The 17851-nt window shown below is 41.4% G+C and overlaps 2 non-coding genes across 2 annotated transcripts; both read right to left on the minus strand.

Annotated features, from left to right (window-relative positions):
* Positions 1-4160: 4160 nt before the first annotated feature.
* Positions 4161-4233, minus strand: TRNAK-CUU (transfer RNA lysine (anticodon CUU)). The gene has a single exon. It is a non-coding gene; the product is annotated as a tRNA-Lys (tRNA).
* Positions 4234-14224: 9991 nt separating this feature from the next.
* TRNAS-AGA (transfer RNA serine (anticodon AGA)) lies at positions 14225-14306 on the minus strand. Its single transcript has one exon. It is a non-coding gene; the product is annotated as a tRNA-Ser (tRNA).
* Between the last annotated feature and the right edge of the window lie 3545 nt (positions 14307-17851).

A 17851-nucleotide genomic window follows, 5' to 3' on the forward strand; every position in this document is an offset into this window, starting at 1 on the left:
TGTTATAACACCTGCCAGGTGTTACCTGCCAGGTGTTATAACACCTGCTGTGTGAAATACACACAGTAGCTCCACAATTACATTGTGGAGCTACTGTGTGTATTTCACCACTGTACACATCGTTAAACGATTCTAAGACATTCTATCAACATGTTCATTCCACCTCTTGACCTCAGTGTATTGTGATTTCGGTTATCCTTTTCACGCTTGTCGAGTCTCATGTATCTGTATACACCTATCCCACATGCTTACTCTTCTTGATTTTGTATATACAAGCAAAATTAATAATTTCCAGCTTGGCCAGTCCACACACACACATACTCCCATATCAAAGTTTTACTTTCATAAATCCTATATTTACATTCCTTTTTATTGTTTTTCACCTCTCTATTTTTCACTTATTACCCTTACATCGCCTCTCATACTCTCATAATTATCTAACACTGCCGAAAAGTATTTAAATTTGCTACCTCTCAATATCATTTCCCCCAATTTTATCCTATATTTTCGACTATTATGCCTTATTTTTCTGGACAGGAGGGTGGGATCGAACCCCTATACTTTCTGGGTCACCACCAGACACCCGTTATTGTGATTTCATTGTGTACCATAATCTTACATCCAGTTACATAGACCTACAGCTTTAATTTGCATCAAACTCATTCACAAGCCGTTGTGAATGAGTGTCAATCTCATTCACAACCGCAGTTACTCCTCACTCTCAACACAAATCACCGCATCTTCATCAACCATGTTTATTATAAATTTATCTCCACCATGATCTACATCCAGATATTTTTGCCTCACGTGACATCTTTATACAAGGAGAGTCCTGCAAGTGAAACCTCACACCGGTACTCTCCCTGAAGTGACAATCCTTTACAAGTACAGCCCCTAAACTGACCTTATACCAGCAATGCCCCTTAAGCGACAAGCTTATACCATTACTGCGCCTCAGTAGACTGCCATATACCAGCAGTCGATGAGTCACAATAACGTGGCTGAAGTATGTTGACCAGACCACACACTAGAAAGTGAAGGGACGACGACGTTTCGGTCCGTCCTGGACCAATCTCAAGTCTCACAATCGACTTGAGAATGGTCCAGGAAGGACCGAAACGTCGTCGTCCCTTCACTTTCTAGTGTGTGGTCTGGTCAACATATACCAGTCCCACATGTGACTGTTGCACCAGTAGTCCTTTAAGTGACACTCTTATAACAGTACTGCATCTCAACCACCTTACACCAGCAGTCTCTCAAGTGACAACCTTATACCAATTATCATACTTTACTCGCAACCTTCACCTGCTGGATTGTCACGTGTAAGTAAAAACATATTTTTGTGGATCAATAATGCCTTGTGTTTGGTTATTGCTAACACCCCCATGCTTTATATACTGGATTTATTTACGAAATAAAAATATAAAATTATTATTAAGTAAGTAGCTTTAATTACATATCAAGATGACTAATTTAGTGTTTAATTAAACGCACATTTCACTGTCCTTGAGAACAATCACCGCTGCAATAAGCACTCATTGGCCCACTGAACTTATTAATGTTTCATTAGTTTCTCAAGTCATTCACAATACCGGTACATTAACTGGCCCAAACACCCAATTACTCCTACATTCACTGGTACAAACGCCCCCATTACTGTTACAATCACTGGCACAAACATCCCCTAGTACCCCTAGGTTCATTATTGTGACTCACAATCTGCACACACTTTAGTTATTTATGTCGCATTCTATGCTTCAGAGGTTTAGGTAGGATATTTTTATGTTCTGTAATATTAATTGAGAATGTGTATAATGTAAGCGAAAGATCACCTGCTGTTTCAGTTATGACAGTTTCCAATGATTGGCCAAAATATATTTTATAAGTAAGATAAACCTCTCAGTTAACATATCCATATCGTATATTTATTTCACGGTTGACTTCCCTGTGTGCTGCTCGACGCTGCGTCCCAGGTGGACAGGCCGGTGCTAGTCCTTTGGTTTTGTTTTTAAGGCGCTCCAAGTAGGCCATTTCACCAGCGGAGATATTTAGAGCATATAACCAGAGAAAATCCCCCAAGACTTGGGATAGTTTCAGGTCGTAATTCAGGTTTACGGGCGGCGATGCCATTAGCCGGGGTGGGCTTGAAGCTCGACCAATCATTTAGACAGATTTACAAGAAAACACACTCTTAAACACGCGGAGGAGAGGCCCCGCTTTCCTGCATATTTCTCTCAGGATTCATCTGCAGACGTCACTGATAGGCGTCTTGTTGCTTCCTCCGATGGTTACTGTAGCAGGTATTCTGCCAGTGTGTTTGCTTCTACCCATAATATATATTCGTATTATTTGATACTTGTATTTCCTTGTGACGTGGTTAGTACAGACGTGACACAACCAATTGCTCCTGTGTGCGATTTCCGGAAGAGTGAGACTTGGGCATGTTTAATTACAACAAATGATTTTATTAATATAATATTAAAGAAGTATTTGGACGTTAGTCGACATCGAAAACTGGCAAGTGGTGTAACACCTGCGTCTGCCTTTAGTCAGGACTTGGCTAATTATTTGAACAAATGTGAAGCACACGTATTAATAAAATGAGGAAAATTGAATTTTTGAAGTTCGTTTATCTAATATTCAGCTGGTTTATTTAAATACAGGGTATAGTAAATGCAGCAACAATTAATGATATCGTATAACAAAGTCTGACAATTAAATAAAATATAGCTTGCGTAAGTCTATAACTAAGTCATAATTTAATTTGCTACCCAATAACCATTATAATTTTTTTTTCAGTAAACAGTTGGGCAATATATGAGACATCTTGGATGATTTGATCTTGTCCGTAGTGGCAACATTTTAAGTATAGGTATGCAGTAACCTGTTAGGGACAGGACTTTTGTGTTTTTTCGAGTCTCTTAGAGCCTGGGGTAAGGCCTATATCCATATGGTCCCCCATACCGTTATTGGAAACATTAAACATCACTTAATCTGTTGCTGTAGGTACTCAATAACTTCGAGGCTGTGACCAAGAGTTAAAATCTCATTTGGAGTGTGTCCGTGTATCGAAGGTGTGGTGGATCTACAGAAAACTAAACAAGCGTGCTTAGATTACCGTTTACAGAAAGGATCTGTGAGAGGAAACAGTTGAACAATAGTCTGTCTTAATAACTTAGTAACACTGGAATAGTCCCATAAGGGAAAAGACTGTCACAGCATTGATTGACAACGCAGATGCTGAAAACAAAGCCCGCCACTTAGCGGTAACAGCACTCCATGCCGGGGATTTTTTATTTGCTGTCCTCAATGCAGCCCTGGGAACTCGCCTCAATCATGACGCTCTCCGCATTGGAGTTGCCCTTTGCCTTGCCACCCCCATCCTCAGCGAACATAGGTGCATCTGCAGGAACTGCGATGGCAGACCAATATGATCGTCATGGTCTGGTATATCGTAAATCACAGGGTAAGATTGCAAGACATAAAAAAGTCAACGACATCACCAAGAGGAGCCTCGCCACAGCCCGCTGCCCGGCACAAAGAGAACCACACTTATTCAGACCTAACGACCCTCAGAAGCGCCCAGATGGGGTCACCTTGCATTCTTTAGAAGGATGGTAAGCAAGTGGTGTGGGACTAAACGTGCGCTGCCACACTAGCCAGTACCTACCCCCACTACAGCAAACGTGAAAGGGGTGGCGCTGCTTCTTTCAGGGAATCGCAGAAAATTATTAAATCCAGAGGTCTGGCACACTGCTACAGCTTTGTTCCGATCAGTTCAGAGACCCTCGGTTCGTGGGGAAAATGTGCATTGAAGTTCCTGAAGGAATTGGGGGACAAATTGATCGGCGCTATAAAAGATCAGGGAGCAAAAAGTTTCTTGTTCCAGCGCCTCAGTGTTGCAATTCAGAGGAGGGAATGCCTGTTGCGTCTTGGGCACTAGTCCAACTTTAGAGGAATTTCGAAGAAGTGTATATATATATAAATATATATATATATATATATATATATATATATATATATATATATATATATATATATATATATATATATATATATATATATATATATATTTAATTAATTAAGTCAGTGTGGAAGAATCGTATCTCACAGAAAACGAATTTATGTCCAGCCGTACTCAAGGATTTTTCAAAACTAACCGCCCAACGTGGGGCTCGAACCCACGACCCCGAGATTAAGAGTCTCGTGCTCTACCGACTGAGCTAGCCGGGCCAGTAGTCCACTAGAGAAAGAAGCTGGTTGAAGTACTGACCTTCCTAAGGATACAATCTAACAACAGTTGCCTAACTCTCGGGTACCAATTACCTACTAGGTGAACAGGCAAATTAGGTACCTGTTTCTAAGCCCGTTTGCAGTCCCCGTGGCGAAGTAGTAACACACTCGATCGCCTGGCGTTTAGCAATCGCTTTGACCTTGGTTCGTATCCTGGCCGGGGAGGATTTACTGGTGCCAATCCTTAACTGTAGCCTCTGTTCACCCAGCAGTGAATGGGTACCTAGTTAAACGATTTGGCGGGTCGTATTCCGAGGAAAATTAGGATTAAGGACCTGCCCGAAATTCTATGCGTGCTAATGGCTGTACAGGAATATAAGAATTGTTGTATATATTAATAAAAATTAATAGATAATTAAATAAATAAAAAGTGAAAGGAACTGAAACCGAACCATTTCTGTCCCGTCCGGAGATTGAACCCGGGATCCTTAGTTGTAAGTCGAGATCGAAAGACTGCTATAACAAGTAAAAAAGGAATAAGAAAGTACTACTATACATTTATATTTTTATGTACAGTAATTCCCGTTGTCAGGAACAGGAAGCCTACTGTATACTTGACTCATCGAGGTCCCATTAGAGGTGTTTGTTAAACACCAAATATTAAATGGTACATGATATATCTTGATGAGTATATTCTGAGGTCTTAGTTCGAATCTTCGATGATCCAAGTGAATAAACCAGCATATTAAAATTTCAAAATTCTAATTCCCCTCTCAGTATACTGAATATCATAATTTTGAATGTGCATTCTAAATGCAGATTATGCATGATTACTGAAATGACGAAAACAGTGTGGAGATTGTACTCGACATTGTTTTTTCAGTTTTTTAATAAAACTCTGAACAATTGTTTGCCTACACAGATCAACACGCCCTGAGGGAATATTTTCCCAGCGTGTGTAATTCGAGCATGAATATTCAGCCTCAAACATTATAATCGTGCAGAGGGTAACAGTGTAATAACAGTCCCAGTTTGATCTGAAACGAGCGCGGGAACAGATTTACGGCCGGGTTAAGTCAGCAGAGTTTACCAGAGCATGTTAATGTTGGTATGTTGTTAACGTAACACACACACAGTTAACATCACTTACAGTTAACATCACATACAGTCAACAATACTCGCTGTAATACCGTTGTATTACAGCGTATTGTCTTACCATTATTTGTGTTATTATTATTATTTTTATTATTATTATTATTTCTGGTATTATTTTATTATTAGTAGTAATAGTATTTTGATTACTGGTATCATTATCACAACAATGTCCAAGCTCATCATTTATGATTAATTATTACAATGATGCTGCATGTTCAAACTCATCAGTTCACACTTGATACCAAATAAACACAACCTGTAGCCCTGACCAGGTACACCCCCGGAGCCCGACCAGCTGCACCCCCGGAACCCGACCAGCTACACCCCCGGAGCTCTACCAGTTTTGAAACCGGAGCCCAACCAGTTGTGTACCCGCATCCTGACCAGTTGTGTACCTAGAACCTAGCAAACAAGCACCCGGAGGCCTATGAAAAAACACACCCGGAGCCCTACCATTTCCACAACTGAACATGCCTATGTTGATATAAGGCACAAATGTGCAACATTTCTTAACTGGAAAAATGCCTTAGAGAAAGCATTTATCTCATTTAGACGAAATCATCTAGTAAGAAAGTTAAATTGTATGAATGTATTAAGATCCTATATGAATGCAATAATAAATGTCATAATAAAATTAACCTCAATAACATCCAAAAAACATTACTATTAACTACACATTTGATATATTTGCACATGCTGGATCCCGTAGTGCAGTGGTCTACGTTCAGAGCTCACAATCGAGAATCCCCTGGTTCGATCAAGAGATGGAACAGAGACAGACAGACGCGTGTCTCTGTTCACCTATCTTCTTGAGGTTATCTTGAGATGATTTCGGGGCTTTAGTGTCCCCGGGGCAGTCCTCGACCAGGCCTCCACCCCCAGGAAGCAGCCCGTGACAGCTGACTAACACCCAGGTACCTATTTTACTGCTAGGTAACAGGGGCATAGGGTGAAAGAAACTCTGCCCATTGTTTCTCGCCGGCGCCTGGGATCGAACCCAGGATCCACAGGAACACAAGTCCAGGGGAGCACCTGCACGTTAGATCACATCCTTCATAAAGTCAGTCACTGGCCAAGTTGGACCTCGATAATCCTTAAAAAGAAATATCCTTTCCGGTTGAACAGATAACCAAGGAAAGGTAATTGTGTTGCTATGTTTGTGTGCGTACACAGATTAGGTCCAACCATATTCCACTGGGGACTAGGCCGACTAGAGCGAGAGACGCTCGTCTGGAAGTTTGTCACAGACTCCGGCACAACATCACACAACTCACACAAAACTTGGGAAAGTTGTTTGTGTCTCGGGATAACAGGCGGGCCAAACATTTTGTCCAGGAAATTTCTTTTCCGGCCCAACTCTGGCATGAGGCAAAAAGCTGCAGCCGAGGCAAGACGCTGCAGGTGAGGCAAGACGCTGCAGCTGAGGCAAGACGCTACAGCTGAGGTAAGACACTGCAACTGAAGCAAGACGCTATATAGCTTAAGCAAAACGCAATAGCCGAAGCAAAACGCTGCAGCTGAGGCAAAATACTATATATTTTCGACAGTACTAAGAAATAACTCAAGTCAAGTATTTTATTCAATTCTTCATATTATTTGCTTAATGCCCATACTTCCACGCCTTAAGCTGAATGATGCCTGTTAAGGGGACATTATGTAAATACTGTTGCACTCCACGACAGGAAGCATTGCGTGTGGTTGGGAGTTAGTACAGCTTACTTAGCAGCAGCAGCAGCAGCAGCAGCAGCAGCAGCAGCAACACAACGCTGGGGATAAATAAAGTCACCACCTCGGGGGTTTCCTGGGGGTTGGTGCCCATATTTTCTGCCGAGTAATATCAAGAAGGGGTAAAAATATTTAGTTATTTTACTATCGAGCTACAAGCTTGAATTTTGGACGACCTACCTCACATTCCTTGATATTTTTATCTAGGGAGAAAAAATTGCATTTGCATATCGCATCAGGACTTTAAGATATAAAAATATTCCTTTCGGGGGGTCACTCACTGTGTGGTTTCTTCTGTACTGGCTTGCAAATAGGGTTATGGACTAATGTAATGGGCTGGCTACCAGCTAACGAAATTTATATATAAACAGTTTACCTAGTTTCAACAAGAGATTGAATGGGGGTGAGAAGGTGGATTTCAAATGGGACTCGACTAGTATGGGCCAACTGCACTATTACCTAATTCTTATATTCTTAAGTAGGCATTTATCTTACAAAATAGACGAGTTCTGACCTAAATGTCATGGGTGAACGAGCAACTATATATGATGACATGGGTATCCGAGTGCCTAACTTATTCTGTTCAAACATTTACATATTTTATTTTTTTCTGAGAACACTAACAGACTCAGTAATGCTATGGTCTCAATTAAACCTGTAAAAGACAACCTCTCCACTAGATTGTTTAAGAGCTTCGATGACAAGGATTCGTCATCTTGGGGAAATTTTACACTAGGTAAAAGATCAGGAGGTCGGGGGGAAGATTTATATTAGAAGCTTCAAGTTAAATATCTTAGAAGAAACTATAAGAGTTTAAGATTTCACTGTCATTAGATACAAATTTCACTGTCATTAGATGAAGATTTCACTGTCATTAGATGAAGATTTCACTGTCATTAGATGAAGATTTCACTGTCATTAGATACAAATTTCACTGTCATTAGATGAAGATTTCACTGTCATTAGATGAAGATTTCACTGTCATTAGATACAAATTTCACTGTCATTAGATGAAGATTTCACTGTCATTAGATGAAGACTTTACTATCATTAGAAGAAGTTTTTACTGTCATTAGACGAAAATTTCACTATCATTCATTGAAGATTTCACTGTCATTAAAAACTATGCTTTACTTAAGAAATATAATTGTTACTATATTTATTTATGAGGTACATTACGTTATTATCTAGATTTACAAGTTATAATTATGTGATTACATTTTGTCTGATGAGTTGTCCGGACTTGTCTACTGAAGACAGAAATACCTGAGCACACAAAGCCCTTTACTACTGTGCTCTAATCGCCCTCAAGGGATGGAATTGAATTCTGCGATAAATGTGAAGTGTAGCTGTAGCGACACCCGCTCCGGGGACTGTATATTTCTCTCTTTTGTGGGAATTGCTTGTAAAGCTCCACAAAGCACAGGTCGTTATGTGGCGGGAGTTGACGGCGGGGGCGGGGTGGGCCTGGGTGGGTGGTGGGGTGGGCCAGGGTGGGTGGTGGGGTGGGCCAGGGTGGGTGGTGGGGTTAGGCTGGAGGGTAGCGGGGTAACAATATCAAATTTAGACCCCACAACAGCTACTGTAGACCCACAGCAGTTGCTGTAGACCCACAACAACTATTGTAGACCCACAACAGCTGCTGTAGACCCACAACAGCTACTTTACACCCACAACAGATACTGTAGACTCACAACAGCTGCTTCAGACTCACAACAGCTAATTTAGACCCACAACAGCTACTATAGACCCACAACAGCTACTGTAGACCCACATCAGTTACTATAGACCCACAACAGCTGTTTTTTTTTTTTTTTTTTTTTTTTTTTTTTTTTTTTTTTTTTTTTTTTTTTTTTGAGATATATACAAGAGTTGTTACATTCTTGTACAGCCACTAGTACGCGTAGCGTTTCGGGCAAGTCCTTAATCCTATGGTCCCTGGAATACGATCCCCTGCCGCGAAGAATCGTTTTTTCATCCAAGTACACATTTTACTGTTGCGTTAAACAGAGGCTACAGTTAAGGAATTGCGCCCAGTAAATCCTCCCCGGCCAGGATACGAACCCATGACATAGCGCTCGCGGAACGCCAGGCGAGTGTCTTACCACTACACCACGGAGACTGTAAAGAGACTGTTTTAGACCCACAACAGCTACTATAGACCCACAACAGCTACTACAGACCCACATCAGCCACTATAGACCCACAACAGCTACTATAGACCCACAACAGCTACTATAGACCCACATCAGCTACTATAGACCCCACAACAGATACTATAGACCCACACCAGCTACTAAAGACCCACAACAGCTACTATAGACCCACAACAGCTACTATAGACCCACAACAGCTACTAAAGACCCACAACAGCTACTATAGACCCACAACAGCTACTATAGACCCCACAACAGCTACTATAGACCCACATCAGCTACTATAGACCCACAACAGCTACTATAGACCCCACAACAGCTACTATAGACCCACATCAGCTACTATAGACCCCACAACAGATACTATAGACCCACACCAGCTACTATAGACCCACAACAGCTACTATAGACTCCACAACAGATACTATAGACCCACATCAGCTACTATAGACCCACAACAGCTATTATAGACTACAAGAGTTTCAGTGTCATCTAAAAAAATTGAAATCAAAAGAGCTTTCTTTACATGCATCAAAAACACAACCAACTTGACAGAACGTGTTGAACACAACTTCAGAGTCCGTTAATGGCCGGTGTTGTGTTACTGTTCCTTTAACAACACTTTAACTGCTCCCTTTGTATGCGAAAATCGACCTTGTCTCTGCTCCATCCAATCACTCTGCCACAGTGGTATTTCCTCTCTAATTGTTGCCCCTAAACTGTTTTAAAAGATAAATATACAAAGATATTGTTCACAAATCGTGAGGTGAGATATATATTAGCAAAGATTGAAACTCAATAAGATACAATTATAAATGTGTGATGTATAGACTTAATATAGCTAAATTTCTAGTAATTTATACAGCTTCTGAAACTGTATATTATATCACAGTTTCACGGCAAGCCAGGATCACACTTTAACCGCACACCTCATGTTAGAGGGCTCTGATTTCAGCAGTAATTCATTAATAATGTCAAGCATCCAGCTAGTGGCACTGCTACATTTCCTACTGACTTGTTTCACTCTATCCTGTAGACCTGCTACACCAATATACATATTTATTTATTTATTTATATACAAGAAGGTACATTGGGTTTGTGATGATACATAACATGGTATTTACAATCTTGTAAAGCCACTAGTACTCATTGACTAGTGATTCATATCAGTCATTCTTTGGTTTCATTTTCGTACAATTAAGTTGATATTTCTGGCAAACCTTAAGTGGCCAGTGATGAACGAATGTCTGAGAAAAACTTATGCTGTTGACCGAATCACACACTAGAAAGTGAAGAGACGACGACGTTTCGGTCCGTCCTGGATCATTCTCAAGTCGATTGTGACTTTATAATGGTCAAGGAACGGACCGAAACGTCGTCGTCTCTTCACTTTCTAGTGTGTGGTTGGGTCAACATTTTTCAGCCACTTTATTGTAACTCTTCATCTGCATGCTTATGCTCTTAGCTGGACTGAGGATTCTCTTCAGATAATAAGATATTATTTGTTTATTAATTATTTCATTATTTCATAAAGTCATAGGTGTGGGTATCAGGCCAGGCAGGAGATTGTAGTTTCAAGGTCTCTGCTTTCTTGGGATCATCTTTGTGAATCCGGTGATCTTCACCTTTTTTGTTGTAGATGATTCAAACATCATTTCTAATATGAATAGTTACTATTTAGTTTGATAACATTGCAAACCTCACTTTCTTGGTGACAAATATCACCATCTTCAGTGGTTAAGATCAGCAAAGAGCAGCTTCCTTTTCTTTATTATGTATATTAATTTCTTATCACTATAAGAAAGTAAATAGAAATATTTCTATTACTGTATCGGACTCCTATAATGTTCTTATCTGGAGGGAAGATGATTGTGATGGGATAAAGGGGGAACTGAAGCCGAAGGAAGCAGACCCAGTCGGATTAGGTTTGGCTGTCAGGAAGGGGAGTAGGCGGCGATGAAGCTAGGGAGGAGGAGGAGGAGGAGGAGGAGGAATTATGTATTGTTGATATAGTAACTGGTAGATGGTAGAGCGGTTGATTGAGCTAAGCTTGAGGTGGAACGGGAGTTAGGGAGAGGTGTAGCTGCTTGCCAGTTGCTTTCTCGGGTCAATTGTGTGTCGTTGTTATGTTTTCGAGTCGTTGAAATTCTGAATTTCTTGAGTCGTTGCTGAAATTATATTCTTAAGGAGAGTGTTGTCATTTTTAAGTGAGTTTAAAGTTGTGCAAAAAGAAGCTGGTTGTCAAATGCCCAATCATTTGCGAGAGTAGGTGTGGCAGGGATTGGTCGGCTTATTGGTTGTGCGTTGATGGTTCCTTGTAAGCTAGAGACGATTTATGGAGTTATGGTGTAAATTGGCTTCTCGGTCGTTACTGGGGGCTTTGGAAGCTTTCTTCGGCTTGGAGCTGATTTCATGTTATTACATGCCTTTTGTAGTTTTGATCCCCTGTACAGAAACCTCATTAACCTGTCGGGAGACTGCATTGGTGAGTGCAATGATCACATTTAAAGAATTAGATTTTTATTTATTTTCATAATGTCTTGCTTTGGATATTTGGCCAGAGAGATTTTGATATCAAGTCATGAAAAGACTATTTAGTGCAAGATTTGTTTGGTCAGGAGACTCAGAAATGATTTTTAATGCCAGACGTTGGTCCTGTTGGTCTTTCTTGTATTATGGCAATACATTCACATTTTTTTGTAGCTGCCTGGAAGCTTTTTAGCTCTCTCTCTTTTCTAGAAAGGAGGCAACTAGTTAATCAAGTTAACTATACAATACACACAGAAATCACAATAGCGTGATGCACCAAATGAACAAATCCACAAGGGCCGTGATGAGGGCTCGAACCTACGTTGTTCAACACTATACAGTGTTTAATTAAGCAGTCTCCTTTTACAATTCAACACCCAAATCTTGTTTGGGCCTACACGCTTTCGTTACATGCATTTTCTATAGTTATTTTGTAGTTCTTACGATGTTACCACCATTTCGATGAGACTTTCCTCGGTGTTGTCTGTTCTGTTAGAGCTCCTGGCTCTAGTAGCAGATCAAGTTCCTGCTACAAAACTTTATGGACAGTTTGATTAAGTATTTTGCATACTCCATTCTCTGCGTGTCTCACATCTCTATTGTTTTCTGGCTAGTCTGCTTATTCACGTGCATCTTCCTCCCGATTGTGGTATAGCACAATTAAGGCTAATCCTTAACTTCGGATGTTATGTCATTCTCGTACTGTTTCTCAACTACTCTCCTAATTTCTGCTTGCCTGTTTCTTGTTCTTTAGTATGTCTTGTGATTATCTTCTGTTCTCTGTATTTCTTCTCTATTTCTTTGCTTTTTCTCTTTGTCTCCGGGCACTCCCTCTCAAACCATGAGCTAATTATCTTCTTAATTTCTTTATCTCTCAGTGATGTATGAATCTTTCTTTAACTTACTTGCATTTATGCGGCTACCTTAGCTTTTATGGCGTCTAGGGTAGGTAGACGTCATATATTCCTTTGAGAGAGAGAATATGTGTGTACTCACCTAGCTGTGTTTGCGGGGGTTGAGCTTTGCTCTTTCGGCCCGCCTCTCAACTTTCAATCAACTGTTTACTAACTACAATTTTTTCCACAACACACACACACACACCAGGAAGCTGCCCGTGACAGCTCAGTGAGTAACTGTCAACTCAGCGAGTAACTGTCAACCATATAAAATCTAGTCCAAGTGCAGTGAAAAGCTCTGTACCTCAGGGTACAGTCCTTGCACCGCTGCTTTTCCTTATTCTCATATCAGATATAGACAAAAATACAAGTCACAGCTTCGTATCATCCTTTGCAGATGACACAAAAATCAGTATGAAAATTACCTCGGCTGAGGACATTGAAAAACTTCAAGCTGATATTAATAAAGTTTTCGACTGGGCATCAGAAAATAACATGATGTTTAACAGTGATAAATTCCAGGTACTCAGGTACGGTAAAAATGAGGACCTTAAACATAATACAGAGTACAAAACACAATCAAATGTACCCATAGTAGGAAAACAGCATGTAAAGGATTTGGGAATAATAATGTCTGACGACCTAACGTTTAAGGAGCATAACCAAGCAAATATTGCGACAGCCAGAAAAATGATAGGATGGATTACGAGAACTTTCAAATCCAGGGATCCCATCACAATGGTTGTACTCTTCAAGTCACTTGTGTTGTCCCGTCTTGAGTACTGCTCAGTACTCACTTCCCCCTTCAGAGCAGGAGAGATTGCTGAAATAGAGGGAATACAGAGAACATATACGGCACGCATAGACGCAATAAAGCACCTAAATTATTGGGATCGTCTCAAAGCCCTCCAAATGTACTCACTAGAAAGAAGACGAGAGAGATATCAAATAATATACACCTGGAAGATACTGGAGGGCCAAGTACTAAATCTACACAGTAAAATAACAACGTACTGGAGTGAACGACATGGAAGAAAATGTAGAATAGAACCAGTGAAGAGCAGAGGTGCCATAGGCACAATCAGAGAACACTGTATAAACATCAGAGGTCCGCGGTTGTTCAACGTCCTCCCAGCAAGCATAAGAAATATTGCCGGAACAACCGTGGACATTTTCAAGAGGAAACTAGATTTATTCCTCCAAGGAGTGCCGGACCAACCGGGCTGTGGTGGGTATGTGGGCCTGCGGGCCGCTCCAAGCAACAGCCTGGTGGACCAAACTCTCACAAGTCGAGCCTGGCCTCGGGCCGGGCTTGGGGAGTAGAAGAACTCCCAGAACCCCATCAACCAGGTATCAACCAGCTGACTAACTCCCAGGTACCTATTTACTGCTAGGTAACAGGGGCATAGGGTGAAAGAAACACTGCCTATCGTTTTCTCGCCGGCGCCCGGGATCAAACCCGGGACCACAGGATCACGTAGACCAGCGTGCTGTCCGCTCGGCCACCGGCTCCCATAAAAGCAGGCTTCTCGCAGTGAGTAGGATTCGAACCTACGCGGGAAGATCCCATCTGATTTCTAGTCAGACGCCTTAACCACTCGGCCATCACTGCCTCTATAGTGTGTGTGTGTAGTGTGTGTAAAGTGTGTGTAAAGTGTGTGTGTGTGTGTGTACTCACCTACTCACCTATTTGTACTCACCTATTTGTGCTTGCGGGGGTTGAGCTTTGGCTCTTTGGTCCCGCCTCTCAACTGTCAATCAACTGGTGTACAGATTCCTGAGCCTACTGGGCTCTATCATATCTACATTTAAAACTGTGTATGGAGTCAGCCTCCACCACATCATTGCCTAGTGCATTCCATCCGTTAACTACTCTGACACTGAAAAAATTCCTTGTAACGTCTCTGTGGCTCATGTGGGTACTCAGTTTCCACCTGTGTCCCCTTGTTCGTGTCCCACCAGTGTTGAATAGTTTATCCTTGTTTACCCGGTCGATTCCTCTGAGGATTTTGTAGGTTGTGATCATGTCTTCCCTTACTCTTCTTACTGTGTGTGTGTGTGTGTGTGTGTGTGTGTGTGTGTGTGTGTGTGTGTGTGTGTGTGTGTGTGTGTGTGTGTGTGTTTGTGTGTGTGTGTGTGTGTGTGTGTGTGTGTGTGTGTGTGTGTGTGTGTGTGTATGTTTGTGTGTGTGTGTGTGTGTGTGTGTGTGTGTGTGTGTGTGTGTGTGTGTGTGTGTGTGTGTGTGTGTGTGTGTGTGTGTGTGTGTGTGTGCGTGCGCGTGTGAACAAAATTTAATGAATTTGAATTCGTCAAAAGGAACTCATGTCGTTCTGGTCTCCCTCACCCTCCCTGGTAATTAATCTTTTGTGCGTGAATTCCTCTTTTCTGTTCACTTTCTTTTAGAATTTTTCTTCTAATCTTTCTCCTGGTCCCCCACCACCCCCTCCCCACCCCCACATCTCTCTCTCTCTCTTCTCTCTCTCTCGCACACACACACACATGTACGTATTTACTGCTAGATGAACAGAGCCATTAGGTGAAAGAAACTCTGCCCAGTTGAAATTGAAATTGAAATAAGTTTATTGAGGTAAAATACACACAAAGGGATGAGGTAGCTCAAGCTATTCTCACCCCGTTCAGTACATCGTGTTAATACATACATATAAACACATCACAAACAATAAACGTATTACCAAACATTCTGAGAGATAAACATCTACATTTCCAAAACTCTGCCCAGTTGTTTCTGTCTAGGTCGGGAATCGAACCCGGGCCCGAGCGCTATCAGTTTGGCCGCAACGCGTGTGAATATGACGTCAGTAACAACCAGTTGAGGCACGGAAGATGGTGAAGGAAGAAGACTAACATATATCAAAGGGGGATTACCCAAAAGTCAGAAAACTCCTGTAGGAGACACAGTGGGATAGAAAGCTCAGGAACAAATCTGATGAAATGACGGACCGCATAGATGTAAGGTGTAAGGAAACCGACACTGAGTTCAGGCCACTGTGGGGTTTTCTATTTTGCTTTCTCGACTGCAATGCGTTCATCGCCAATGTACATGTGGCAGACGCTTCACGAAGCTGTCGGAATCCAGCAGAGAAAATACGAGAGCAACTGTACAAGGTCTCTCAAGGAGCTCCACACGGCAAAGAGTATGAGAACTAAATGTGACAGTTATTCTTCAGTACTGACTACCTTATAACTATATATAACACCTACAATAATTTCAGTGTTGCACAACCGGGTGGCGCTGCCACTCGCAGGGAATCAGCCAAATCCCGTAAGTACTGAGAATTGGATCACCACTACAATTTTGTCCCCATTGCTTCTGAGACACTCGGCGCCTGGGGTAAGAGTGCCAATAGTTTTTCGAAGGAACTGGGTTCTAGGCTAATTGAAATAACAAGGGACCCTAGAGCTGCCAGCTTCTTTTTCCTGCGCCTCAGCGTGGCGATACAGAGGGGGAATGCACACTGCATTCAGGGTTCCTGCCCAGATCTGAGGAGCTGGGACATTTAAAGTATTCCATCCCTTAGTGCTAATCCCAGTGATCAGGTTGGGCAGTAGTGCTTTATCACTTACAAGTCAACTCTTTTTGTTATGGAGTCCAGCAGAGACGATAAACCTAATCCAAAGGTTAGGAAAATATTACAAATATTTTTAATTACCTCGTTATTGCTGCGCCACCAAGTACCTACGGGCTCACCATAGCCCGTGCTACTTGGAACTGTTTGTTCCAAGTAGCGAATCTTTAACAACAACAACAACTGCTGCGCCAGAAAAACTTATATTTAGCCTATCAGAAATGTAAAAAGGCTATTTGTATATGGGTTATGTATTCACTGTCGAGTACGGGTGTTTGGCATCCATGCTACCAGGATATTCAGCCCATGTTCACCGAACATCAAGACAGCTGGCACCACCCACCCGAGGCCCTCTTGAAAGCGCCTGGACATTTGCTGCAGTACGTCAGAGGAGCTTACTGAGGGGTGTTAAGTGGCCGTCCTCCGTCACACCCCAGTGCAAGCACCCCCATTCCTCAGTGACAATGGCTGCTGTAAAGATAACTCCGGTCTTCAACCTGTCATTTCGCCGTCTGACGGAGTCGCCGACAGCCGTACAGTGACGGTGTACCAGAAGTGTCGGCCGTGTGGGACACACCCAAATGCTGTTTGAATGCGCTTAAATGTTGGAGTTATGTTGGTGTTGATGCTGCGTCTGGCTCAGATGCTTCTACTTTAATTATTATGGCGTGGTGAATGTTAGTATATGTCTCGATGCTCGCAACTTTATGGTACGCAATCTTGCATCATATTTGGTCGTAATTATTTAATATAATTTTAATTTAAATAATTACCTGGAAGATAGGCAAGAGGGGCTTGTATGTGTTACTATATGTTTAATTCCCGGCTGCAGTAGAGACAATGCAGGTGTGGAAGATCGACATTCATTACGTAATCAGTGCAAGCCTTTGTAATATACAGCGTCGAAATGTAATTAAAAGTTTGTGTTAATTTTGTTCATAATGGCAGTCTTTACTCTCACACACAGACACACACACACACACACATGCGCTCGCATACATACACTTACACACACACATACGCACACATTCTCATACAAAGACAGATTATTTAACATAGGTGGTAAACGCACAAGGAGACTCAGGTGGAAGCCGAGTACTCAAATGAACCACAAAGACATTTTTGTTCTTTATTAAATAATATACAATATAAAGATCATATTTACATCAATTTACAAGGGAAAATATTACATTTACAGTGTCAGAGTAGTTAGTAAATGGAATGCATTAGGCAGTGATGTGATGGCGGCAGACTCCATACACAGTTTCAAATGTAGATAGGCTAGAGCCCAATATAATAGAGCCTGAACCTTGTTATCTATAACAACTCCCTGAAATTGTGTATAACAACTCCTTTATATTTTATGTATAACTCCTTGAAGATGTGTGTATAACACCTTGATGCATTGTGTATTAGTCCTCGAAGGTGCTTGTATAGAAATTCCTTGAGCCTGTGTGAATAAAGCTAAATTACCTCTAGTATTAAATATCATTAAAATATCATTCTGAGTTTCGTCTCAATATTTCTAAATGTTTATTAATTACAATAATAAATTATTCGGTATATATTT

Source organism: Procambarus clarkii, chromosome 18 (genome assembly GCF_040958095.1).
Source record: "Procambarus clarkii isolate CNS0578487 chromosome 18, FALCON_Pclarkii_2.0, whole genome shotgun sequence".
Taxonomy (NCBI): Eukaryota; Metazoa; Arthropoda; class Malacostraca; order Decapoda; family Cambaridae; genus Procambarus; species Procambarus clarkii.